This window comes from Dipodomys merriami, unplaced genomic scaffold, assembly GCF_024711535.1.
Source record: "Dipodomys merriami isolate MVZ:Mamm:240054 unplaced genomic scaffold, mDipMer1.0.p SCAF_821, whole genome shotgun sequence".
Lineage (NCBI taxonomy): Eukaryota > Metazoa > Chordata > Mammalia > Rodentia > Heteromyidae > Dipodomys > Dipodomys merriami.
Genome location: NW_027206426.1, coordinates 188,399 through 197,284, shown reverse-complemented (window position 1 = coordinate 197,284; position 8,886 = coordinate 188,399).

Here is an 8,886-nt window from a genome sequence, read left to right as displayed (position 1 = left end):
AATTAAGAGCTTTGTAATATAGAAGCACACTAAAACTCTAGGAATACATTTTTCTTCATATGAGTATTTAGAAATGTGTGAAGCTTGAGATTTAACCTACTTGCAAGTTAATAATGAATTTGTCACATTTTCATGGATGCTAGGCAATTTATAATGCTCTTCGGTCAGAGACAAAAAGGACTTAATTTTTATAGCAATAGTGAAAGCCAGTGAGATATGTGTGTGTGTATGTGTGTGTGTATTTGTATATTTGAAGTGAATCTCTCAGCCCTCAGTGCCACTGAGTGAAGTAGTGATAGACATGTGAAACCTATACAAACAATGGGTTCTGACTTTGAGCAACTGCCATCTATATAATGAGAAATAGGCATGCTTGAACTTTACTCTGGAGGATGACAATAGCTTAGAAATAGCTTGCAAAAATATTCTTGCAAATATACTATAGAATATAGAGCAGCTAATGTTCACTTGAAGATAGGCAAATACTTGAGACTGCCGAAGAATTGTTCTTTTTCTTTTGTTTCTTGAAGGGTCCTAGCTACCAAGACCAATACATATTTCTCCTAATAAATACATAGATCTCCTTAAAAGTGAGGCATGACAATTTGTTGAGAATACTTATTCTTTTTCCAGCCCTAAGCCTTAAGATGAAGTAGAGACTTCAATCCTATCTAGAGTACAATTCAACAAATGACATAGATGGAGTTCATATTTTACACATTTAGAAGCTTTTCTCTTAGAGCCATTTCTTAATGCAGGTGTGGAAGAAATTAAGGAAAAAATAGGTCCACAAATATTTTTATGAAGATAGCCTATGTATTTTTAACAGTAATAAAGGATTATATTTCTGTTTTTTAGTGTGTGAATATTTACAGAGTATGGTACAAAGAACCAAAGTTTATTCCAGGGCCTATCATGGAATAGAATGTAGCAAATTTTCTATATATTGTTTGTATATTTAAAGAATTCACCTGTCTGACTTCTCCCCCGTTTTGATAAACAGAGCACCTGTTTGACATATGGAAATACAAACATTATTTTTCTACCTACAGGATTCTACACACTTTGCTGTCTACTAAACACAGAAAAGATTCATGCACAACCCTCATCTTCAAGGAGCAATTCTCAGTATCCCAAGTAGCTTGTGTTTATCTCCCACTCCTTTCCTCCAAGCTGTCAATCTAGGTGAGTGATGACTGAATTCTATAAGACAGAAAAGCTCAGATAATTCACAGGCATGCAGGCATGGAACCTTCTTCATTTGGATTATATTTTATCACGTCGTTGTGAGAACTTCAGCTTCCTTATTTGGTAACTGAGCTGTCCAGTTAACAGTGAATAGATGCATCTCATTATTTAAAATTTCATTTAACTGAAATTGGAAGAATTAATTCACATTTGAGGTTCAGTAGCCACATATAGCCAGTGGCTAGTCTATTAGACAATGCATATATGGAATATATCCATTATCACAGATGTTTCTGTTAGAACTGTTTTAGAATGTGTTTCTGCTTAAGGGATGGTCCATGTTCATAAACATAGTTGGTACTCAGACTGAAGATCAGACCAGAAAGGCTAGACACCCATGAAGTTAAGATATAGACATAAATTGCTCTACATAGGCACATTTATTTGTGAGGAAGAAAAGGATCAAACAGTCAACATCAGCAGAACCAACCCTCTCAACTCTAGGAATGAATATGTGAAAATTTTAGCAATTCTTTGCAGCTTTGCTTCTGTGATTGAAATTGGCTGTGCTGTTCTCAATGGTGATTTTGTTGGAAAATATAAATGTGTAATTATCACATTAGCTCACAGAAGAATTAGGGTTTGTGCTTTGTAAATGTCATTTGGTATTTACATGTGACATTTCAAATTCTCCTGGTATCAATACACCACAAATATCTTTCTGAGTTGTTTCTTTTGTTAATTTTGATTGTTCTTACAGCAGGCATTTAAAAAATTAGTGGAAAACTTAGGACTTTCTTGTGTTTTACAATCCCATTAGTACTCAGTAAGCTTAATAAAGAATGAGAATCCAAGAACTATGTGAAGAAATTGTATCTCCAATCACCTGTTCCCTTTCATTAATTACTGGAGCAAAGAAAACTGGCTCCTCAGAATCTCACCTTCAGAATTCAAGAATGAGGTGGGAAGAAAACAAGGAAAGAGACATAGTAATTTGCACTGAAGTTGCTGTGCTGTCACAATGAACACCTGTTCTCATGCAATCCTTTTGAATCCTACAGTTAGCTTTTTTGTGGTTTTTTTTTTTTTTTTTTTTTTTTTTGGTCGGTCATGGGGCTTGAACTCCGGGCCTGGGCGCTGTCCCTCAGCTCTTCAGCTCAAGGCGAGCGCTCTACCACTTGAGCTACAGCGCCACTTCTGGTTTTCTGGTGGTTTATTGGAGATAGGAGTCTCACGGTCTCTCCTGCCCGGGCTGGCTTTGAACCGCGATCCTCAGATCTCAGCCTCCTGAGTAGCTAGGATTACAGGCGCCCGGCTTTTTTGTGGTTTTTATTAGTATGACAAAGATGACTAACTTTCCCAGATTTAGAGTTGGAAATGTGTGGGACACATTCCTTTATCTATGGAATCTTCCTTAAAATTGCATCACATTTACTTTGGCTTTCGGTGCCTTTTCCATCCTTGTCGCAAGTATGTATTTCTACAAATGGAGATGTTGGTTCATCATTTGCCTTTAAATGATTAAATTATGTGGATTTGGGAGATTGTGTGATTTGCTGTAGAAGCAAGGTACTATGGGTAGGACCCTTTGGTCCATGTTGACATTCCTTTGTGGAATTCTTATTGGGGTCCTTACTCATGGACTCATGTACTTCTCTCCAAATTCCAGTACACTCCAGTAGAGTGTGGCCATGCATTAGAAATTTAAATAATGCCTATAATTCTTTTTAAAATATACTTTTAAATATAACATAAATAAACGCTTTTGTTTTGTTTTTTATTTTTTTAATATTATTGTCAAGGTGATGTACAGAGGGGTTACAGTTACATAAGTAAGGTTGTGATAACATTTCCTAACTTGTTTCCCCTCCCTCATTTTTCTTCCTCTTTCCCTCGCTCTCTCAATCACCCCCCCCAAGTGTACAGATCATTTCCAATATATTGTCACTTTTGATTTCCTTTAAGTAAATGTTTGTGCTGTCCCCATTCTGGAGCTCCACAAGGTGAACACTGGAACACCACAGTTAGACCCTTCTGCCACGCATATATGCATATACATATTTTCCTTCACTTTGGGGTCATATGTTTGTTTAATTATTCATTTGTTTATTGCCAAAACTGGAGCTTGAATTCGGGGCCTACACATTGTTCTCTGCTTTTCTTTTTCCTCAACGCTAGCCACATCTCCATTTCTGGCATTTTGGTGGTTAAATAGATTTTCCTCCAGGGGCTGACTTTGAACCATGATCTTCAAATCTCACCCTTGTGAGTAGGTAGGATTACAGGTGTGAGCCTACTTTATAATTTGACTTTTCATCTCATTATATCATGTATATATTTTCTATCCAATAACATCCTTAGAAATTGCATAAGAACATCACTTATAATGATTACATGGGAGTCCAGTGCTTATATATTCCATAATTAATTGAACTGTCTCAATCACTGAAACTCTTTGTTGTCTCCATAATATTAAATGCATCATCAAATCATCCATCTTAATTTGGCTCATCTAAAATAGTAAGTTATTCCTCCCTGTGAAGTTAATCTTTTTCCCAGCATGAAGTTCCAGTTTTGTAACTTTTACACGCCTTACCCACTATAATGCCTTTGTCCAAAATCCCTCTTGCTATCATCATTTTTGTAAAACCCTTTTCCATGGCATTCCATTAATAGGAAGGCATATTTAACTAATACCAACTTAATGTCTTCATTTTCATGGGTATTGCATTTTAGCCTGGATCAGAATTTGATTCTAACAAGATTTTATTTTAATGGAAGAATCAGAACACCAATTGGAAGGCTGAGAGTACCCTTATGAACAATTTTTATCATTCATTGCTTGCTTTTGTTTTGGAATTTGAAGGCTAAAGATTGCCAGCTCATATATCCTCTGTTGTCACTGTATTTCATTCCGGTTCCCTGCATCTTGTATATACATTTTTTTTTTCTAATTTGGGGAGGGGAAGGGAAATAACAAAATGCTGAAGCAAGGATACAGGTTGACCAATTGTAACAATGAGATGTACAATACACTATGTTGAAAACGAACTTCACAATTTCATGATAGGGGGAAGGAGGAGTTGGGGAATAAGGAGGGAAGGGAATGTAGGGGGAAAACAAAGAGTGGGGTAACAATGCTTAAGAGGAAATGTACTCATTACCTTACTCATGTAACTGTAACCCCTCTATACAGTATCTTTACAATAAAATTTTTTTTTAAAAAAGATTACCAGCTCATACTCCCATGGTTAAATTGCTGTACACCTTAAATGATTTATATGGCTCAAAATGGGAAACCAAAAAGAAAGCAACTTTCAATATAGATTGTCTATTGTTGTAACACTGAGATGCCAAATGCAGTGCCAAGTGCACAGGAATCCAGAGTATAGTCATTAACCTCTAGAATTCTGAGTTGTTTTCTTTGGCTGGAAATCTCTTAATTGTAGTATACACAATATGCAGAAATGTCCTGAAAAAAATATTCTTGGAAAAAAACAGTTCTATACAATCAGGAAAATTTGTACCAAGTCAAAAAAAGGAAAATAAGACAAGAAAAATTCTATTCTATTCAGACTATTGGGTCTACCAATAGTCTGAAGAAGAGAAACAATTATTTAAGTGCGTTGTTATTCTAAATGTAATAATATAATGATATGCATTTAAATCGAACCTGATGATGAGCCATGAACTCTGCCTGGAGAGTTCAACAAAATCCTTCTTGCACAGTGTCTTGATACATAGGAAGGAGAAAATAAGTATTCTGTAAAATGATGAAAAGCTTATGAAGTGCAATAATCTCCAAATATTATGCTCAGGAAATGTAAAGTATCAGGAACAATGTAGCAGTGAATTGGAGAGTGAAATTGGAGCGATTGAAATGGTCATATAGCTTGGAGTTAAGGCACTTTCTTAATATGCACAGGGTCCTGGGTTCAATCCCCACCACTAAAAAGGAAGGAAGGAGAGAGACCAAGAAAGATTTGCGAGGTGGGCCTAACACCATCATAGAAAATTTATTCTCTAGCCCAGGATTTCATACTGTTAATTACACATTTTTACTGCATGGGAGATTATAAAAGTACAGTTGCCCAAGTCTCAGCCATTTTTATTTGAGTGGGTACAGATGTATCAACTTCAGCTGATATGACTTGGGGGCACCAGTAAAGCACCCAGGATAGAGATATCATGGTAGAACATATGTCTAGAACTTGAAAAAAGTTCTGTGAGACTTTTATTTCTGTAGAAAAATAAATGCCCATAGTATGTTAGCCTAAGTATGGATATAGAGTAGTCTGAGTTTAAATGTACCAATATACCAGTTTTTGCAACCTGGGGTAAATTACCTACCTCTCTTTAAGCCTCTGTTTCTTATTTTGGATATGGGAGCCAATGAGACTACAGTGCGAGTGTTCATAAAGTGTTTTCAGGCTATGCATTTTTAAAATTTGTTATAACTACTGTTAGTTGACTTGTTTATATAGTGTAAATTTGCACCAGGTGCTGATGAGCAAAGCAGAAGATAATGAGCAAAGCAGAAGATACTTGATGTCATTCTTTACACTCCAAAATTTGTGAAGTCAGAGTTGGACAACAGGGCAGTTTTTAAATTTTTCTGTATGGAGTCTTAGCATTTTTCAATATCAGAGGGCCTCTGGAAAGATGGAAAAAGAAAATAGAGAAACCAGGGCTGGGAAGGTGGCTCAGTGGTAGAGTGCTTGCCTTGCATGCATGAGGCCCTTAGTTTGATTCCTCAGCACCACAAAGCAGAAAAAGCCAGACGTAGAGCTGAGGCTCAATTGGAAGAGCTCTAGCCTTGAGCTGAAGAGCTGAGGGACAGCTCCCAGGCCCAGAGTTTAGGCCCCATGAACGACAAAAAAAAAAAAAAAAAAAAAAAGAAGAAAAAAACCACAACTGTTCTTTTCAGCTGGCTTAATGTTAGTCCTCTTGACGTATGATGACAAATTACCAGACACTGAATTGGTTATAAACAACAGATTTATTTCTACATTCTGGAGCCTGGAGGCCCAAGATTGCAATGCCAGCATAGTCAGGATTTTTGTTTTTCAGATTGATGCACTGTATTAAAGATCAGGATTGAAATCTATTCAGTTTTGTTTATTTAAATACCATTAATGAAGGCTTGCCTCCACGACTTAATTACCATCCACATATCCACATACACACACAAAGGACAACTTCTGTAACATTATATTTGAGATAGAATTTCAATATGTGAAATTGGATGAAGATTGTAAATAAATGTATTTTAATTGTACATTCTTTTTCTTTTCCCATAAGATTGTGGATCTAAGAACAGTAAGATCCAGACACTGAATTGATCTCAGAGCTGACCTCTGAGCCATTCTATGATTCTGGAGTATTATATTTATCTGGCTTAATCAATTCTCTGTGTTCACTACAAGATTATTTGGAGAATATATAAGATAATTACACCGCGAAGTTATTTAGAGAATTAATTCATATTGTTTACTTTTAATTTTTTGAGGTAAGTACTTGGATTCAAATTCAGAGCCTTGCATTTGCCAGGCAGGCACCTGACCACTGAATCATGCCACATCCAGCAATTTTTGCTTTGATTGATTGGTTGTTTGTTTGTTTTTTGGGTCCAGTTGTGGGGCCTGAACTCTGGGCCTGGGCGCTGTTCCTCAGCTCTTCACCTCAAGGCTAGCGCTCTACCACTTGAACCACAGTGCCACTTCTGGCTTTTTTCTTTTTGCTTATGTAGTGCTGAGGAATCAAACCCAGTGCCTCAGGCATGCAAGGCAAGCGCTCTACAACTGAGCCAACTTCCTACCCCCTGCTTTGATTGTTTTTGAGATAGAATCTTGTATTTGTTTATTCCTAGGATACCTGGATAGTGAACTTCCTAGTTTTATGTTCAACATAGGTAGGATGACAGCCATACATTGGCACACCCAGCTTTTATTGATTGAGATGGAGGTCTCTTGTATGTTTTCCAGCTTGAACTTGAGCTGCAACTATCGACATTTCCATTTTCAGAGTAGCTACGATTATATATGTTTATGAAAATTCTGAAAGTATGAGAAAATCCTCTAGAGTTACTAACCATACCCAGATTCTAGGTGATACACTAATGTTTATTCTGTCAAAAAATGTGTTTTGTGACAATTTTTTAAAATTTTTTATTGGCAAAATACCATACAGAGGGGTTACAATTACATGGGCAAGGTAATGAGTACATTTCTTATCAAGCATTGTTGCCTCCTCCATTGTTTTCCCTTTCCATCCCTTCCCATCTCCTCCCCTACCCCCCCAACTCCCCATCCCCAGTGAAAGTTGTAAAGTTCGTTATTCGACATAATGACTTGTATAGCTCATCATTGCAATGGGTCCAATGTATCCCTATTTAAAGGTTTGTTTTTGCCCTTTCCCTCCACAAATTATACCAACATCAAATATAATGAAAGCAGGGGTTATACCGTGGGGGAGGGACATACAAAGCAACAAAGAAATCATCTTATAAATATGTTAGAAACAATTTCAAGAAAAAAAAACATTTGAATACTTATCTTGTGGATCATTTCACCTAATATGAACTTATCTTACCTTTTCTGCTTGACTCAGACATATACTAGTTATTGCAAATAAGGGAAACCATGGGACTTATGTTTCTTTGGGCCTGGCTTACTTCACTTAATTTTTTCCAAGTCTTTCCATTCCCTAACAAATAGGGCAATGTCATTCTTTCTGATGGAGGCATAGAATTCCATTGTGTATATATACCACATTTTCTTGATCCATTCATCTAATGGGCATCTGGGTTGGTTTCATATGTTACCTATGGTAAATAATGTTGCAATAAGCATAGTTGTGCTGGTAGCTTTAGTGTGGTCTTGTTTGTGATCATTTGAGTAAATGCACAAAAAATGGGATTGCTGGGTTATAGGGGAGCTTTACGTGGAGTCTTTTGAGGAAACTCCATACTACTTTCCAAAGTGGTTGAACAACTTTACACAACCACCAACAATGCGGTAAGGTTCCATTCTGTCCCCATCTCCTCCAGCATCTGTTATTAGAGTTCTTGACTCGAGCCATTCTAACTGGGCTGAGGTGGTATTTCAATGTTGTGCTGATTTGCATTTCTTTTATGGCTAGAGAAGTTGAGCATTTCTTCATATGTCTATTGGCCATCCTTCTTTCCTCTTCAGAGAAGTTTCTCTTTAAGTCTTTAGCCCACTTACTTATTGGGCAGTTGTTTCTTTGAGGATTTGTTGTCGGGGGATTTAATTTTTTGAGTTCCAGGTATATTTTAGATATGAGACCCTTGTCCATTGTATGGCTAATGAAGATCTTCTCCCAATCTGTGGGCTTTCTATTGATCTTGCTAGCTATGTCCTTTGCCTTGCAGAAGCCCTGCAATTTCACGCAATCCCATTTGTCCAACCTTTCTTTGATTTGTTATGTTTCTGGGTCTTTATTAATAAAATTTCAGCCTGTGCTAAGTATACCTAGGGTTTCTCCTATTGCATCCTGTAATGTTTACAGAGTGTCTGCTTTGACTCCAAGGTCTTTGATCCATTTGGAGTTGATTCTTGTGTAGGGTGATATATAAGGATCTAGCTTTGTTTTTTTTTTTACAAGGTATTAACCAATTTTGCCAGCACCATTTACTTAAAAGGCTGTCTTTCTTCCATTCTAATTTTTTAGCTTCCT